Here is a 16308-nt window from a genome sequence, read left to right as displayed (position 1 = left end):
AGGCGTGGCGCGAATTCGCCATGGCTGATCCAGAGAAGTGCGACCAGGAGTGGGGGCTGCATACCTCGCGCTCGTGAATAGGAAGGAGACCGCGTCAGGTTCCTCTTCGACGAGCTCGACCTCTTTGGGCAACATGGACGTATACTGCTTCTTCGAACCTGAGCTTACGGCCCTGTCTTCGGCTCTAACATCCGCGTTGGACCTCTCGTATGCTCGATCAACAGCGGTGTGAACTCACGAAATTCTTACATGTTTCGTGATGTAATTGTTGATCACCGCACGCACAACTGAGAATATAGTCCTGTAATTCTTACATGGGTCACTGGAAATAGTTTGCTCACGAAAATGTAATTGCATCAGGAATCAGCTCCCAATTGCCATGTTTGCTTTTATAACGTACGTTCTTTATCATGCTGTCCATATGCAACACCATTATCTTAGGAATCTTGGAGTTCTGAGACATATTACCCGGTGTGATTTAGAGCTTCTTAAGTGGCAGATTGCATGGTTACTTCACTGGGAGTGCTCTGGCCTTGCTCATATGAGTTTCAAGGAAATTTTGCTTACTATAGAGTCTGAGATCTTTCAAGCCAACCTAATGGGTCTCTGTTATTGGGTTGATGGTGTTACTACTTCGTCCTTATTTTCTGCAAGATTCAGGCCTACAAAGTCGTATTTTCTTCATGAGGACATGCAGCTCAATAACAATAAGGCACCATTCGAAAATTTGATTCTAGCATTCCATGAGGTCCCTGATGAGGTTGGTGTTGAACTTTGCAATCAACTTGGCACCACTATCAAGCATATATGGTCAAGTCAGTTCTTGGAATACCTCACGGGCAGTGAACATGGAAGTACATTCCAGGAGCCCTCCCTTGCTCTACTCACAGTGTCGCTACATACTAAGTACATACAGTTGTTTTGGGATCCTAGTATCTGGGGAATTCTCGGCTTCGGCGACAGGGATTGTGCACAAGTTGAAACTACATGTGGGAGAAATGGCACGTCCGCATTACCCTATGTCGACCAAGCTGGTGTGAACAATGTATATTGGGTGTAACTTTCATTGGAGAGATAAAATACACCATGTTGCTTCTGACAACTTTTTTATATAGAGCATCTAGTTGTGTAGGCCACCATTGCTCATGCCCTAATCTGAACGAATTGATGAATTAAGCAGCTGTAGTAGTGGGTGCTTACATCACCAACTGTACATGACGTTGGTGTGTGTGGCAATTGGTTAACTGATCGGTTGCTAATTGTTACATAGATAGTCTCATAACCTCTATCACGCAATGATGATATTGGTAAGAATCTCAGTTTTTGGGATAAAATGCACATTTCTTCATCTTTTTCTATAAGGTATGTAAATGAGATACATATACAGCCTTATACACAGCTAACTTATTAATTTTTACACATATTGATTTGATTTGAAGGGCAAGTGACTTTCACTCAATGCATGTCAAACCGTGTACATCTCAAATGGTTCAATCCCCAAATAAACAATTACAGTGCCCCGACGTTCAAGTAATTTATCATGAATAATAATTGATTCTGTTAGAATCTCACTTCAATCGTTGGGCATAATGGCAATGCAAATAAGAATTGTTTTAACAAACTCTTTATGCTTTTGCATACATGAAAATCTTCTGTACCGCCCGCTCCAACGCGCGAGGAATTCACTAGTAACAGATCGAACGACTCTTGTGCGGTTGTGCCTTCTCCCTCAGTTCACTCTGATCGCAACAAAACCACAATCCAATATCGCGGCGGCGGAACTCGCGAGCACTGGGACACGCGCACACGTACGTACCGGAGCTTGGAGCGCAATGGCGGGCGACCAAGTCCACGTGTTGTCGGGCGCTCGATGGCGCCAAGATGCAGTGGTACCACTTCACGGCGATTTGTGGTCGCCGGCATAGGCTTCTTCACCGACGCCTACGACCTCTTCTGCATCTCCCTCGTCACTAAGCTGATCGGCCAGGTGTACTACACCGTGCCAGGATCGCCCCACCCGGGAAGCCTGCTGCCGACCGTCGCGGCCGCCGTCAACGGCGTGTCGTTTGTCGGCACGCTCTCCGGGCAACTCTTCTTCGGGTGGCTCGGCGACAAGGTGGGCCGGAAAAGCGTGTACGGCATGACGCTGCTGCTGATGATCATCTGCTCCGTGGCGTCCGGGCTGTCGTTCAGCCACACGCCCACGACCGTCATGGCCACGCTCTGCTTCTTCCGGTTCTGGCTCGGCTTCGGCATTGGCGGCGACTACCCGCTCTCCGCCACCATCATGTCCGAGTACGCCAACAAGCACACCCGCGGCGCGTTCATCGCCGCCGTGTTCGTGATGCAGGGGCTCGGCATCCTCGCCGGCGGCGCCGTGGCGATCGGGGTCACCCCGCTGTTCAAGAACCGGTTCCCGGCGCCGCCGTACGCCGTGAACCCGGCGGCGTCCACCCCGGCACAGGCGGACTACGTGTGGCGCATCGTCCTCATGCTCGGCGCGCTCCCCGCGGCGCTCACCTTCTACTGGCGCATGAAGATGCCGGAGACGGCGCGGTACACGGCCCTCATCGCCAAGAACGCCGAGCGCGCCGCCGCTGACATCTCCAAGGTGCTCCAGGTTGAGATCACCAAGGAGCAGGCCGGCGATCTGGAGGTGGCGCACAAGTCCCCCGCGTCGCCGTCGTTCGGCCTCTTCTCCGGGGAGTTCGTGAGGCGGCACGGGCTGCACCTCGTGGGCACGGCGTCGACGTGGCTCCTCCTGGACATCGCCTACTACTCGCAGAACCGGTTCCAGAAGGACATCTTCAGCGCGATCGGGTGGATCCCGCCGGCGGCGACGATGAGCGCGCTGGACGAGCTGTACCACATCGCGCGTGCCCAGACCCTGATCGCGCTGTGCGGCACCGTGCCGGGGTACTGGTTCACGGTGGCCTTCATCGACTCCGTCGGCCGGTTCAAGATCCAGGCGATGGGCTTCTTCATGATGACAGGCTTCATGCTGGGTCTGGCAGTGCCATACGACTACTGGACGGGGAAGGGCCACCAGGCCGGGTTCGTCGCCATGTACGCGTTCACCTTCTTCTTCGCCAACTTCGGGCCGAACGCGACCACGTTCATCGTGCCGGCGGAGATCTACCCGGCGAGGCTCCGCGCGACGTGACACGGCATATCGGCGGCGTCGGGGAAGGTGGGCGCCATCATCGGGTCGTTCGGGTTCTTGTACCTGGCCCTCTCCTCCTCGAAACAGGCTTTCGCCCCGCTTTATAGATAAAGCCACAAACATACAAGGTTCAGGTACAACACGACAAGCACAGCACACACAACCACAACAGTCTGCTGGGGCAACAGCACAACATGCCCAGAGAAACTAGCAAAGCGATACAACCCCATCGCAAGGGGCACCTCAGAGGCTGGACGACGTAGAAATGCGACGGGCTGCCGCAAGAAGATCCTCCAACATGCCGTCCGGGCGCTCCCTGTCCCGCTGCCTACACAACGGGTACCACTCGCTGCAACAAAGCCAAGAAAGAGTATAAGGAGTCGAAGCGCGTCGAGGTAGGATACGCTCAATGACCAACTTATTACGCACAGTCCACGGGTCCAGGTCAAGGCCGCGAACAGTAACCAGAAGAGGCGCCTCCTCCTACCGGTGTTGTTCGCATGGGCCTCGATGAACTCTCCGAGGGCTGAGGCCTGCCACTCAGGCCCCAGCGCCTCCTGGAGGAAGCTCCAGAGGAAGCGGGCCGCGGGGCAAGAAAACATTATGTGGGTCGTCGTCTCCGGGACCGCACACAATGGGCAAAGCCCGTCGCCCGGCCCATGCCTCTTCGCAACCTCCACCCCAGAGGGAAGGCGGTCCCTAAGCAACTGCCAGACAAAAATCTTCGTCTTAAGAGGAATAGGCGCTTTAAAAAGAGGGGCCGTCCATGGCAGCGAGGGGCCCCTAAACATAGCCCTATAGGCTGTCCGCACGGAGAACGAGCCGGAAGGCGACAGGCGCCAAGAGGGCGAGTCGAGACCTCCCGGCAGAGCGTCCGGGAGGAGGTTCCGCAGCAGGGTCAGGCTCAGGGCCTCTCCCTGGGTAAGACCACGACGGAACAGGATATCCCAGCTCCCCTGGGCGGCGTCGGCGACAAGAATAGGGGGGTCGGCGCAAATGGCGAAGAGGTCCGGGAAATCAAGGCAAATGGGGCGATCACCCAGCCACGGGTCAAGCCAGAACATGGTCCCTCTACCATCGCCTATGGAGAGGGATAGTCCCGCTCGAATCTCATGCTTAATGTCCCGGAGGGCTCTCCAAAACTGAGATCCCTCCCGGCGGTCACAAGCCAGGAGTGGCCGGCCCCGAAGGTATTTAGCCTTAATTAACTTCAGCCACAGGTCCCTCGTCGTCGAAAGGATCCTCCGGACCCATTTCAGCATGAGGGCCACATTCATGTGGCGAGAGGAGATGATCCCTATGCCCCCAAAATCCTTGGGGGCGCACACATCGGCCCATTTGACCATGTGGTATTTTTGACGGCCTCGTCCTGTCTTGCCAGAAGAAGCGGGAGAGCTCTTTGTCGAAAGCCGCATGTACCCCTTCAGGAAGGATGTACAGGCCCATGATATACATGGGAAGACTAGACAGGCACGAATCAATGAGGACCGTCTTGCTACCCTTGGAGGTGAACCTCCCGCACCACGGTTCAGCCTTCGCTCTAACTCGCCCCACCAAAGGGGCGAGGTCTCTAATAAGGATCCTAGAATCCCTAACAGGTACTCCCAGATAATTCACAGGGAAGGATGCCAACCTGCAATTGAGGTTGTCAGCGATCCGCTGTTGGGTCTCCGGAGGGTACCCCAAGACCACTACCTCACTTTTGTCAAAGTTTATTTTGAGACCCGACATGGCCTCAAAGCGAGAGGAGTAGGAACTTGGTGTTCTGGATATCTAGGTCCGAACCCTCGAACATGATCATGGTATCGTCCGCATACTGGAGATGGGTCACCCCTCCACCAGGGATTAGGTGTCCGACCACTCCAGTAATATGGCCCAAGATCCTAGCCCTCTCCAGGATCTCGGCCAGGGAGTCAACCGCCGCGTTGAAGAGGATAGGGGACAGGGGGTCGCCCTGTCGCACTCCACACGCCGGCCTAAAATAGGGACCCACTTCCCCATTAATGTTAATAGCCGTACTGCCAGTCATCACCGTCTGCATAATCCAGCCAATCATCCGGTCATCAACACCCCTCCTCTGAAGGACCTGTCGGAGGAAGGACCAATCCAAACGGTCGTACGCTTTTTGGAAGTCAAGTTTTAGGAAGACACCCCTCTGGTGTCGACTCCTGACCTCATGCACGATCTCATGAAGCGCTAAAATTCCATCATGGATGTGACGGCCCTTGAGGAAGGCAAACTGGTATTGGTGCGTAATCCGCTCCATCACCGGAGCCAACCTCACCGCGCACACCTTGGAAAACAACCGCTGGATTACGTTGATGACAGTAATTGGCCTGAACTGGCGTATATCCGTGGCCCCCACTACCTTGGGGATCAAGGTAATAACACCGTAGTTCAGACGAGCCATATCAAGAGTTCCAACGTAGAACTCTTGAAACATTGGCATGATGGTCTCCTGGAGTTTCGCCCAGAATTTCTGGAAGAAGACAACCGGAAGGCCATCAGGGCCAGGGGCCGAGTTCGCCTTCATGCCCTCCAGCGCGCTCCGGACTTCCGTTGAGAGGAACGGAAGGGTGAGAGCGGCATTCTCATCGTCGGAGACCCAGGCCCTAGCTGGCCATAGGTCTGCCGCGAGGGCAACCCCAGTTCTGGGGCCAGCCGCAAATAGACCTTTATAAAAGGTATAGATATGGGTGGTGATCTCCCCGGCCTCCTCCAGTAGGAGACCACCATCCCAAAGACAAGGGATGGAGCACTTCCGGCGACGACCATTTGCAATCGCATGGAAGTAAGCAGTGTTCGCATCCCCCTGGAGGAGCCAATTCTGGCGACTCCGTTGTCGCCAGAAGACCTCCTCCCCACGGTAGATCTCCATGAGCGAGTGTTCAAGGGCATAGCGCTGAAGCCACTCCTCAGCGACTAAGCCCTCCTCGTCCGCGGCGCGATCTAGCTCCTGGATCTGGCGAAGGAGGAGGTCCTTCTTCTGGCGTACCTCCGCCCCGAGGTTCGCCCCCCGCCTCTCATAAACCGGCGGGCAAGCTTCGTGCGGTGATGCCGGACATCAACCGCGTTGAAGACCCGCGGAGGGGACTCCGCGGCCCGCTCCCACTTGTAGCCAACCGCCTCCACAAACCCCGGCTGACGCAGCCGGAAGTCTTCAAAGTGGAATCGGTTTAGCCTCGGGGGGTAGAGCCCCCGAGCACGTAAGGAGTGGGGAATGATCGGACCCGATCCCGGTAGCCGCCCGAGGGTGCATAATGGGAATTCCATTTCCCATTCAACCGACACAAAGACCCGGTCCAAGCACACTCGGACCGGGTCAATGCGGTTGTTGCTCCACGTGAACCGAGCTCCCACTCTAGTGATCTCTCTAAGGGCGAGATCCGCAAGGCAGTCGTTGAACATCCTCATCCTAGGGATGTCCACGCGACTCGAGCTCTTGTCCTCCGGGGAGCGTATCAAGTTAAAATCGCCGGCCACCACCACAGGAGTGGTGCACCGGTCGATCTTACCCCGCAGCTCCTCTAAGAAGGACTGAGACCTCGAATGGTCCGCCGGCCCATAAACGATAATAACCTCCCAGCTAAGGTTAGATCGTTTATGGGTAACGGCCATGCTCACGAAGAACTCGTCATGCTCCATATCCTCAACCTCGAAGGTATCCTCCTTTACGCCTAGGAGGATGCCGCCAGAATGGCCCGAGGCTGGGCGCCAATGCCAGGCAAACTTGTCTCTACTAAGGCCCTCCAACTCGTGGAGGAGGAAGGACTCCTTAATCGTCTCTTGGAGTCCCACAATGTCCACGTGCTCGCGCCTAATGTATTCCTTCAGATGTTGTTTGCGGCCCGGGGCCTCGAACCCCCTGATGTTCCAAATGAGTGAGAAGAAGGGATTACTCATCGGATCGCATCAGATTGGGGGGTTCCCCTATTGGGAACCGATCGAGCCCTACCACGTGTCGAGGGACCGGACGGTGGTCGAGGAGGTCTCCCTCGCGGCCCCCCCAACTGGGGGGCCACGTCAGAGCTATCCAAAGGGTTAGACCCAATGGTAGGCTCTGGACCAGACCCAGGTGCCACCTGCACAGGGTCAGTCAGGGAGGCGCTGGTCGCCCTCTCGCGCTCCAACTGAGCTCGAGAGGTTGCGAGCACGCCATCGTAGACCTCCTTGGCCTGAATTGCCGCCAGCTGTTCGACCCGCGGACCGCGTTCGCCCCTGAAAATCACACCACAATCCGACGCCACCTGACCCAAGTGGTCGAGCGAAGCCGTAGCAAGAACAGAAAACCGAGAACCCGAGGGGGGAGAGGGGGACAGAGGGAGCGGAGCGAGGGGTGGGACAAGTACCTGAGTCAAGGTTGCGGGCCGCAGCCCGCCTCTCCGCCTGCTCTGCAACCGTCGGCTCCATCGCCTCAGTCCCGGAGCGAGACCGAGCCAACCTAGCGCTGTGACGGGACGGCTGCGTGGACTGCCGCTGGCGACGCGGGGCCCTCACCTTGGCACCAGCCACGGGAGTGTCGGGGAAGACCGAGGCCGGCTCCAGGACTGAAGGACCCGGGGTCGCAGGGCCCAGGGGCGAGGTGGGAGTAGAGCCCGGGGAGCACGTGTAGCAGACCAGCCCTGGCGACCTCGGCGACTGCGGGGGGCACACGTCCAACCCCACACTTGCCGACGACGTCTCCTGGGGGAAGTTGGACCCGTACTCCATGATGGACAGGCCGTAGGACTCCCCGGTGACGGCCGGGGAGCGCGGGAGATGGTCGCCCCAGCCTTGGCCGGCGCGCTCTCGTGAGACTCGCGTCGACTCGGGCTGTGTCGACTGCGCCCCGTGTCTAGCGTCCGCAGCGTCGGAGGCCCCGGCCCCCGCACCAGGAGACTGTCGCAGTGGGGACTCCTCGCCGTCGCCACCCAAGTCGTCCTCCGAGTCTCCATCGGAAGAATCATCATCATTCTCGCCATCATCGTCTCGGTGTGACTGAGAAGGGTCAGGAGGAGGTGATGGGGACCCCGCCTGGGCCTCGTCTCCCTCCACCTCGACCGTCACGGTCCGGCCACTCTTCCCAAAGAAGAAGAGGGGAAGAGTGCAGGTGAGCTTCGCGGGGTCCGGGCTGAGGATCAGCATGCGCACTGGCCCGTCGCCTGGGAGAGAGAGAGGGTCCACAGTGACAAGCTTGCCAATTGGCTGGGAGACGAGCTCTATGATATGCTCACTCCTGGCCTCCTCAGGAATGCCGTGGACCCGAACCCAAACCTCAGCCAAAGTAGCCACAGTGATGGGATCCACACAGGACGGCTGGACAGAAACGCGGATGTTGTTGATCGGCAGGATGGTCGTCTCGCTCCAGGAGAGGGCACGGAGGAGCTCAGCCGAGGGGAACGCCACTGCGAATTCAGTGGGAGAGATCGCCCTCACGTTCCACACACAAGTCGACTCCAACTGAGCGAGCTCGGCGCGGATCGTGTCGACTGTCACCTCAAATTGTAGCGGGGGGTCCTGCTTCGGCAACACGGTGATGGTAGCAAGGTGCTGGGGGGTACTGAGCTCCGACCCCCCCAGGTCGATGTAGTAGAAGCCACCGTCAAGCCCGTGTCCCAGGTATTCGATGACCTCCCGCCGCCTTCGGCTGTTGAACCTCTCCTTGCAAGCCGCGGCTAGGTGAGAGGGGTCACCGCAGAAGAGGCACTGCGTCGGCATCGTGCAATCGGAGCGGAAGTGCCCCATCTCGCCACAGTTGAAGCAGATGTTGGAGGTGGGGGATTTCTCCGGCGACGCCGACACCGCCAACTGGGTGTCAGCACGGCCGTCGAAAGCCTGTCCCCGCGGAGGTGCCATAGGCGGGTGCCCAACCTGGCTCCCACCCACAGCCCCACCCGCAGTACCACCTGTGCCGGCTCGCTTCTTCTTCGACTTCCTCTTCTTCTTCGCTGCGGTAGGGGCAGCGGCATGCGGCGCCTGCTCCTCGCGGCGCAGCGGCGAACGGCGGTCGCGGGGCGGCGAGCGACCCCGCTCGGCATGCCTCGGCGCCTCGTATCTGTCCCGCGAGGAGTACTGGCCGCGCGACGCCAATTCCTCCCGCAGCGCAGCTTCCCTGCGTGCACCCCCGGGAGAAGGCACGCGATGAGCCGGCGACCTCCGGCGCGGGGCGAGCTGCCCCAGGTCTTCTCCACGACCCAGGGGGCCGCGCGGTTCGTCCCGGCCGCTGCCCCTGGTCGAACCCGAGGCAGGCAGCCGCTCCGCCTGTCGGCGCGGGGAGGGGTGGCGGGGAGAGCTCCGGCGCGGAGAGGAGCGGCGCAGGGGAGAGCCACGGCGAGGCGGGGGCGAGCGCCGTGGGGAGGTGCCGCGGCGCGACGGGGACCGGCGGGCCGGGGCCGTACGGGGCCGGCGGAGGCGGCGGTGGGGATGCGACCCGCACCCGCCGATGGTGCTGGTCCGGCGGCGAGCGGCTGGGGGAGGCGGCGCGAGGGCGCTTGAGCACCATGTCGACGAACGAGGACGAGAACGGCGGCGGGGGTGGGTGGACGCGGATGGATCGGGCGCTGGCGGCGTGACGGCGGACCTGGTCGGGTCGTGCAGCGCTGGCTAGGGTTAGATCCCGCCCGCCCCGACGGATCCAGAGCCAGCGTGGCAAGTGAGGGGGCCGGGCGGGCCCGACGGGCCCAGCAGGCCCACCCTCGCGAGCCTCCAGGCGCCTCCAGGCCGGCAACGGCCCAGAAGGCCCAGACGGCCCACGCCACGACGGCCCATCACGACGGGGAGTGGCGCCCGTCGCTCCCGACGCGACCCGGGGGGGTGGCGGCGACGATCGCCGCGGGGGCCCCTGCGCCGCCCCGTTCCCGACCACAGGCGCTCCGCCCACCGAGCTGGGGTCACCGAAGGACGCCGCCGACGGCGAGGAGATAGGGGGCGGCTCCGCCCCGGACGAGGTCGAGGGCACGCGCCGCGCCGGCGAAGCCCGACCCACCGGCGGCTGGCAGCGCCCCCGTCCCACCGGACGTCGAGCCTGGGGAGGCGAACGGCGAGGACGACCACGACGCGCGACGGCGAGATAGTCTCCAAGCGTCGCCACCCCCGGCGGCGTGCAGCGCGCGATGGCCTCCACGCGGGTGGCTTCCGCGGCCTCCTCGGCGTCCGCCTCATCCCCCACGTCCGCCCAGCGCCGACCCCGGATGCATTCAGGCATCTCCGCCGCCTACCTGGCCCAAAGCCCGGACCCGGCAAAGACGGCCCATGGGTACCTGCCTGGCATTGGCGTCCGCAACTCGCTCTTCGTACTCGCCGGATGCAGCTTGATGGGGTTTATGCTCACGTTCCTAGTGCCGGAACCCAAGGGCAAGTCGTTGGAGGAGATGTCACGTGAGACAGAATCTGACAATTGCTAGTCATTCGGGCGAAGATCCACTACATTAGCTAATCTACTCCTAGATAATCGACCGAATTTTGCATTTAGTTTTAGCAGTTAGGGGATGATGAGACGGAGAAATAATCGTCGGAGTTATTTGTGGAACTGTATACCTCTTCTCTTTACTTGTCGAACTCGTCTTCGTTCTCCCATATATGGTGCTTCGGTCGCGGTGGAGAGCATCAACAACTACAAGATGGTTCTTTGTTTGCTGTTTTCCAACGAGGATTTCCTCCCCTTTCTATTACATTCATAACGGAAATAAAAGATTTATTGTTGACAGTTCAACAAAAGAAAACAAACAGAAAAGGAAAAGTATTACAGTTCTTTGTTTGTTGTTGTTTCTGATGTTATAACTTGTTCATCAGCGCTTTGTATCCGTTGTGTGTTTCTGCTGGCTCTGTTCAGCAACTGGTACGTTGTGTTGTGTCATGTGGTGTTGTGTTGCGATGTGTGGCCTTGTTTACTCTCTGGCCGGTTGAAAGCTTCGTTGTTTCACAATCACCCAATTGTGAGCTACGGTGAAACTTGAAACAATTTTTTAGAGTTGAATGCGTTTCCTTTAATTAAAATACAAGGGTTCGTGTCCCTTGTTTGGCAAAGGTGTATTAGAGACAATTTACGAGTATTTTCTTAACTACAAAATTCACAAATTTCCACTTCCATTATTACACATACATGAATCAGCACTTAGGGCATCTCCAGCGGCACGACACATTTTATTGTCCGCGCTCTTCCTTTTGCGTCGCGCCGCGGACGCTGAAATGACCGTTTTTGTCCACGCGTCCGTTTGCGTCTGGGGGTGGCTCCAGCGGCCTGACGCATTTTTTGTTTTTTTCTCTTTTCCATTTGAACATAGTTCCAAATATGACATATTGGAAGATTATTTTACACAAACTAATACATAGTTTGGAACATGGTTTACACAAAGTAATACATAGTTTGAACCATGGTTGACACAAATAAAAATATTTTAAAAATAGAAACCAGTTGTGTTGATTTTCGTTTGTTCACTGCCAAGAAAGAACATTCGAGGGCACACTGATGTCTACGGGTGCTTCTATTCTTGTAGACAGTGTTGGGCCTCCAAGAGCAGAGGTTTGTAGAATAGCAGCAAGTTTCCCTTAAGTGGATCACCCAAGGTTTATCGAACTCAGGGAGGAAGAGGTCAAAGATATCCCTCTCATGCAACCCTGCAACCACAAAGCAAGAAGTCTTTTGTGTCCCCAACACACCTAATAGGTGCACTAGTTCGGCGAAGAGATAGTGAAATACAGGTGGTATGAATGAATATGAGCAGTAGTAACGGCGCCAGAAAAGTGCTTGCTGGCGTGCAGTTGATGGTAGTAATATTGCAGGAAGTATAGATGCAGTAAAACAGTAAACAAGCAGCGATAGCAGTATTTAGGAACAAGGCCTAGGGATCATACTTTCACTAGTGGACACTCTCAACATTGATCACATAACAGAATAAATAGATAAATGCTAGACTCTACACCCTCTTTTTGGATGATGAACACCACTAACTGTGTAGGATTACACGAACCCTCAATGCCGGAGTTAACAAGCTCCACAATATTCAATGTTCATATTTAAATAACCTTAGAGTGCATAACAGATCAACATAACCAAACCAAGTACTAACATAGCATGCACACTGTCACCTTCACACTACGAAAGGAGGAATAGATCACATCAATACTATCATAGCAATAGTTAACTTCATAATCTACAAGAGATCACAATCATAGCTTACGCCAAGTACTACACGATGCACACACTGTCACCATTACACCGTGCAGGAGGAATAAACTACTTTAATAACATCACTAGAGTAGCACGCAGATATATTGTGATACAAAACACATTGCAATCATAAAGAGATATAAATAAGCACTTCACTATGCCATTCATAACAGTGAATAAGTATTCTGTGAAATATAGCCTAAGAGACCCACACGGTGCACACACTGTCACCTTTACACACGTGGGACAAGGAGTCTCCGGAGATCACATAAGCAAAACCCACTTGACTAGCACAATGACATCTAGATTACAAGCATCATCATATGAATCTCAATCATGTAAGGCAGCTCATGAGATTATTGTATTGAAGCACATAGGAGAGAGATTAACCACATAGCTACCGGTACAGCCCCGAGCCTCGATGGAGAACTACTCCCTCCTCATGGGAGACAGCATCGTTGATGAAGATGGCGGTGGTGTCGATGGAGAAGCCTTCCGGGGGCACTTCCCCGTCCCGGCGGCGTGCCGGAACAGAGACTCCTGTCCCCCAGATCTTGGCTTCGCGATGGCGGCGGCTCTGGAAGGTTTCTCGTACCGTGGTTTTTCCGTATCGAGGTTTTAGGTCGAGGGGGCTTAAATAGGCGAAGAGGCGGCGTCAGAAGGTCAACGAGGCGGTGACACGCTAGGGTGGCGCGGCCAGGGCCTGGGCCGCGCCGCCCTATCATCTGGTGGGCCTGTGGCCCCCTCTGGCGACTCTCGGGTGTTCTGGATGCTTCCGGGGATTCTAAGATGCTCGGGCGTTGATTTCGTCCGATTCCGAGAATATTTCCTTACTAGAATTTCTGAAACCAAAAACAGCAGAAAACAGAACTGGCCCTTCGGCATCTCGTCAATAGGTTAGTTCCGGAAAACACATAAATATGACATAAAGTGTGCATAAAACATGTAGATATCATCAATAATGTGGCATGGAACATAAGAAATTATCGATACGTCGGAGACGTATCAGGATCCCCAAGCTTAGTTCCTGCTCGTCCCGAGCAGGTAAACGATAACAAAGATAATTTCGGAGTGACATGCCATCATAACCTTGATCATACTATTGTAAGCATATGTAATGAATGCAGCGATCAAAACAATGGTAATGACATGAGTAAACAAATGAATCATAAAGCAAAGACTTTTCATGAATAGTACTTCAAGACAAGCATCAATAAGTCTTGCATAAGAGTTAACTCATAAAGCAATAAATCAAAGTAAAGGTATTGAAGCAACACAAAGGAAGATTAAGTTTCAGCGGTTGCTTTCAACTTATAACATGTATATCTCATGGATATTGTCAATGTAAAGTAATATAACAAGTGCAATATGCAAGTATGTAGGAATCAATGCACAGTTCACACAAGTGTTTGCTTCTTGAGGTGGAAAGAAATAGGTGAACTGACTCAACATAAAAGGTAAAAGAATGGCCCTTCGCAGAGGGAAGCATCGATTGCTATATTTATGCTAGAGCTTTTATTTTGAAAACATGAAATAATTTTGTCAACGGTAGTAATAAAGCACATGTATTATGTAAATTATATCTTACAAGTTGCAAGCCTCATGCATAGTATACTAATAGTGCCCGCACCTTGTCCTAATTAGCTTGGACTACCGCGGATTATCATTGCATAGCATATGTTTCAACCAAGTGTCACAAAGGGGACCTCTATGCCGCATGTACAAAGGTCTAAGGAGAAAGCTCGCATTGGATTTCTCGCTTTTGATTATTCTCAACTTAGACATCCATACCGGGACAACATAGACAACAGATAATGGACTCCTCTTTAATGCATAAGCATACAACAACAGCTTAAAATTCTCATAAGAGATTGAGGATTAGTTGTCCACACCGAAACTTCCACCATGAATCATGGCTTTAGTTAGCGGCCCAATGTTCTTCTCTAACAATATGCATGCTCTAACCATTAAAGTGGTAGATCTCTCTTACTTCAGACAAGACGGACATGCATAGCAACTCACATGATATTCAACAAAGAGTTGATGGCGTCCCTAGGAACATGGTTATCGCACAACAAGCAACTTAATAAGAGATAAAGTGCGTAAGTACATATTCAATACCACAATAGTTTTTAGGCTATTTTGTCCCATGAGCTATATATTGTAAAGGCGAATGATGGAAATTTAAAGGTAGCACTCAAGCAATTTACTTTGGAATGGCGGAGAAATACCATGTAGTAGGTAGGTATGGTGGACACAAATGGCATAGTGGTTGGCTCAAGGATTTTGGATGCATGAGAAGTATTCCCTCTCGATACAAGGTTTAGGCTAGCAAGGTTATTTGAAACAAACACAAGGATGAACCGGTGCAGCAAAACTCACATAAAAGACATATTGTAAACATTATAAGACTCTACACCGTCTTCCTTGTTGTTCAAAACTCAATACTAGAAATTATCTAGACTTTAGAGAGACCAAATATGCAAACCAAATTTTAGCAAGCTCTTTGTATTTCTTCATTAATGGGTGCTAAGTATATGATGCAAGAGCTTAAACATGAGCACAACAATTGCCAAGTATTACATTATTCAAGACATTTTAGAATTAGTACATGTAGCATTTCCCAATTCCAACCATATAACAATTTAACGAAGAAGATTCAACCTTCGCCATGAATACTATGAGTAAAGCCTAAGGACATATTTGTCCATATGCAACAGCGGAGCGTGTCTCTCTCCCACACAAGCATGAATTTATTCAAACACAAACAAAAACAAAAACAAACAGACGCTCCAAGTAAAGTACATAAGATGTGACTGAATAAAAATATAGTTTCAAGAGAAGAAACCTCATAAGTTGTCGATGAAGAAGGGGATGCCTTGGGCATCCCCAAGCTTAGATGCTTGAGTCTTCTTGAAATATGCAGGGATGAACCACGGGGGCATCTCCAAGCTTAGACTCTTCACTCTTCTTGATCATAGTATATCATCCTCCTCTCTTGACCCTTGAAAACTTCCTCCACACCAAACTCGAAACAAACTCATTAGAGGGTTAGTGCATAATCAAAAATTCACATGTTCAGAGGTGACACAATCATTCTTAACACTTCTGGACATTGCACAAAGCTACTGGAAGGTAATGGAACAAAGAAATCCATCCAACACAGACAAAAGAGGCAATGCGAAATAAAAGGCAGAATCTGTCAAACAAGTAACAGTCCGTAAAGACGAATTTTAAAATGGCACCAGACTTGCTCAGATGAAAATGCCCAAATTGAATGAAAGTTGCGTACATATCTGAGGATCACTCACGTAAACTGGCATAATTTTCTGAGTTACCTACAGAAAATTAAGCCCAGATTCGTGACAGCAAAGAAATCTGTTTCTGCGCAGTAATCCAAATCTAGTATGAACCTTACTATCAAAGACTTTACTTGGCACAACAATGCATAAAACTAAGATAAGGAGAGGTTGCTACAGTAGTAGCAACTTCCAAGACACAAATACAAAATAAAAGTACTGTAACAAAATAAACACATGGGTTATCTTCCAAGAAGTTCTTTCTTTATAGCCATTAAGATGGGCTCAGTAGTTTTAATGATGCACTCGCAAGAAATAGTAGTTGAAGCAAAAGAGAGCATCAAGAGGCAAATTCAAAACACATTTAAGTCTAACATGCTTCCTATGCATAGGAATCTTGTAAATAAACAAATTCATGAAGCATGATGCAACAAGCATAGAAAGATAAAACAAGTGCAACTTCAAAAATTTCAGCATATAGAGAGGTATTTTAGTAACATGAAAATTTCTACAACCATATTTTCCTCTCTCATAATAACTTTCAGTAGCAACATGAGCAAACTCAACAATATAACTATCACATAAAGCATTCTTATCATGAGTCTCATGCATAAAATTATTACTCTCCACATAGGCATAATCAATTTTATTAGTTGTAGTGGGAGCAAATTCAACAAAGTAGCTATCATTATTATTCT

At 52.8% G+C, this 16308-nt stretch overlaps 1 pseudogene; it reads left to right on the top strand.

Annotated features, from left to right (window-relative positions):
- Positions 1–1832: 1832 nt before the first annotated feature.
- On the top strand, positions 1833–10545 carry LOC124697508 (annotated as a pseudogene).
- The last annotated feature ends 5763 nt before the right edge of the window (positions 10546–16308 follow it).

The sequence above is a fragment of the Lolium rigidum genome, chromosome 3 (genome assembly GCF_022539505.1).
Source record: "Lolium rigidum isolate FL_2022 chromosome 3, APGP_CSIRO_Lrig_0.1, whole genome shotgun sequence".
Taxonomy (NCBI): Eukaryota; Viridiplantae; Streptophyta; class Magnoliopsida; order Poales; family Poaceae; genus Lolium; species Lolium rigidum.
The sequence above is the reverse complement of the archived record's forward strand: the minus strand, read 5'-3'. Positions and strand labels throughout refer to the sequence as shown.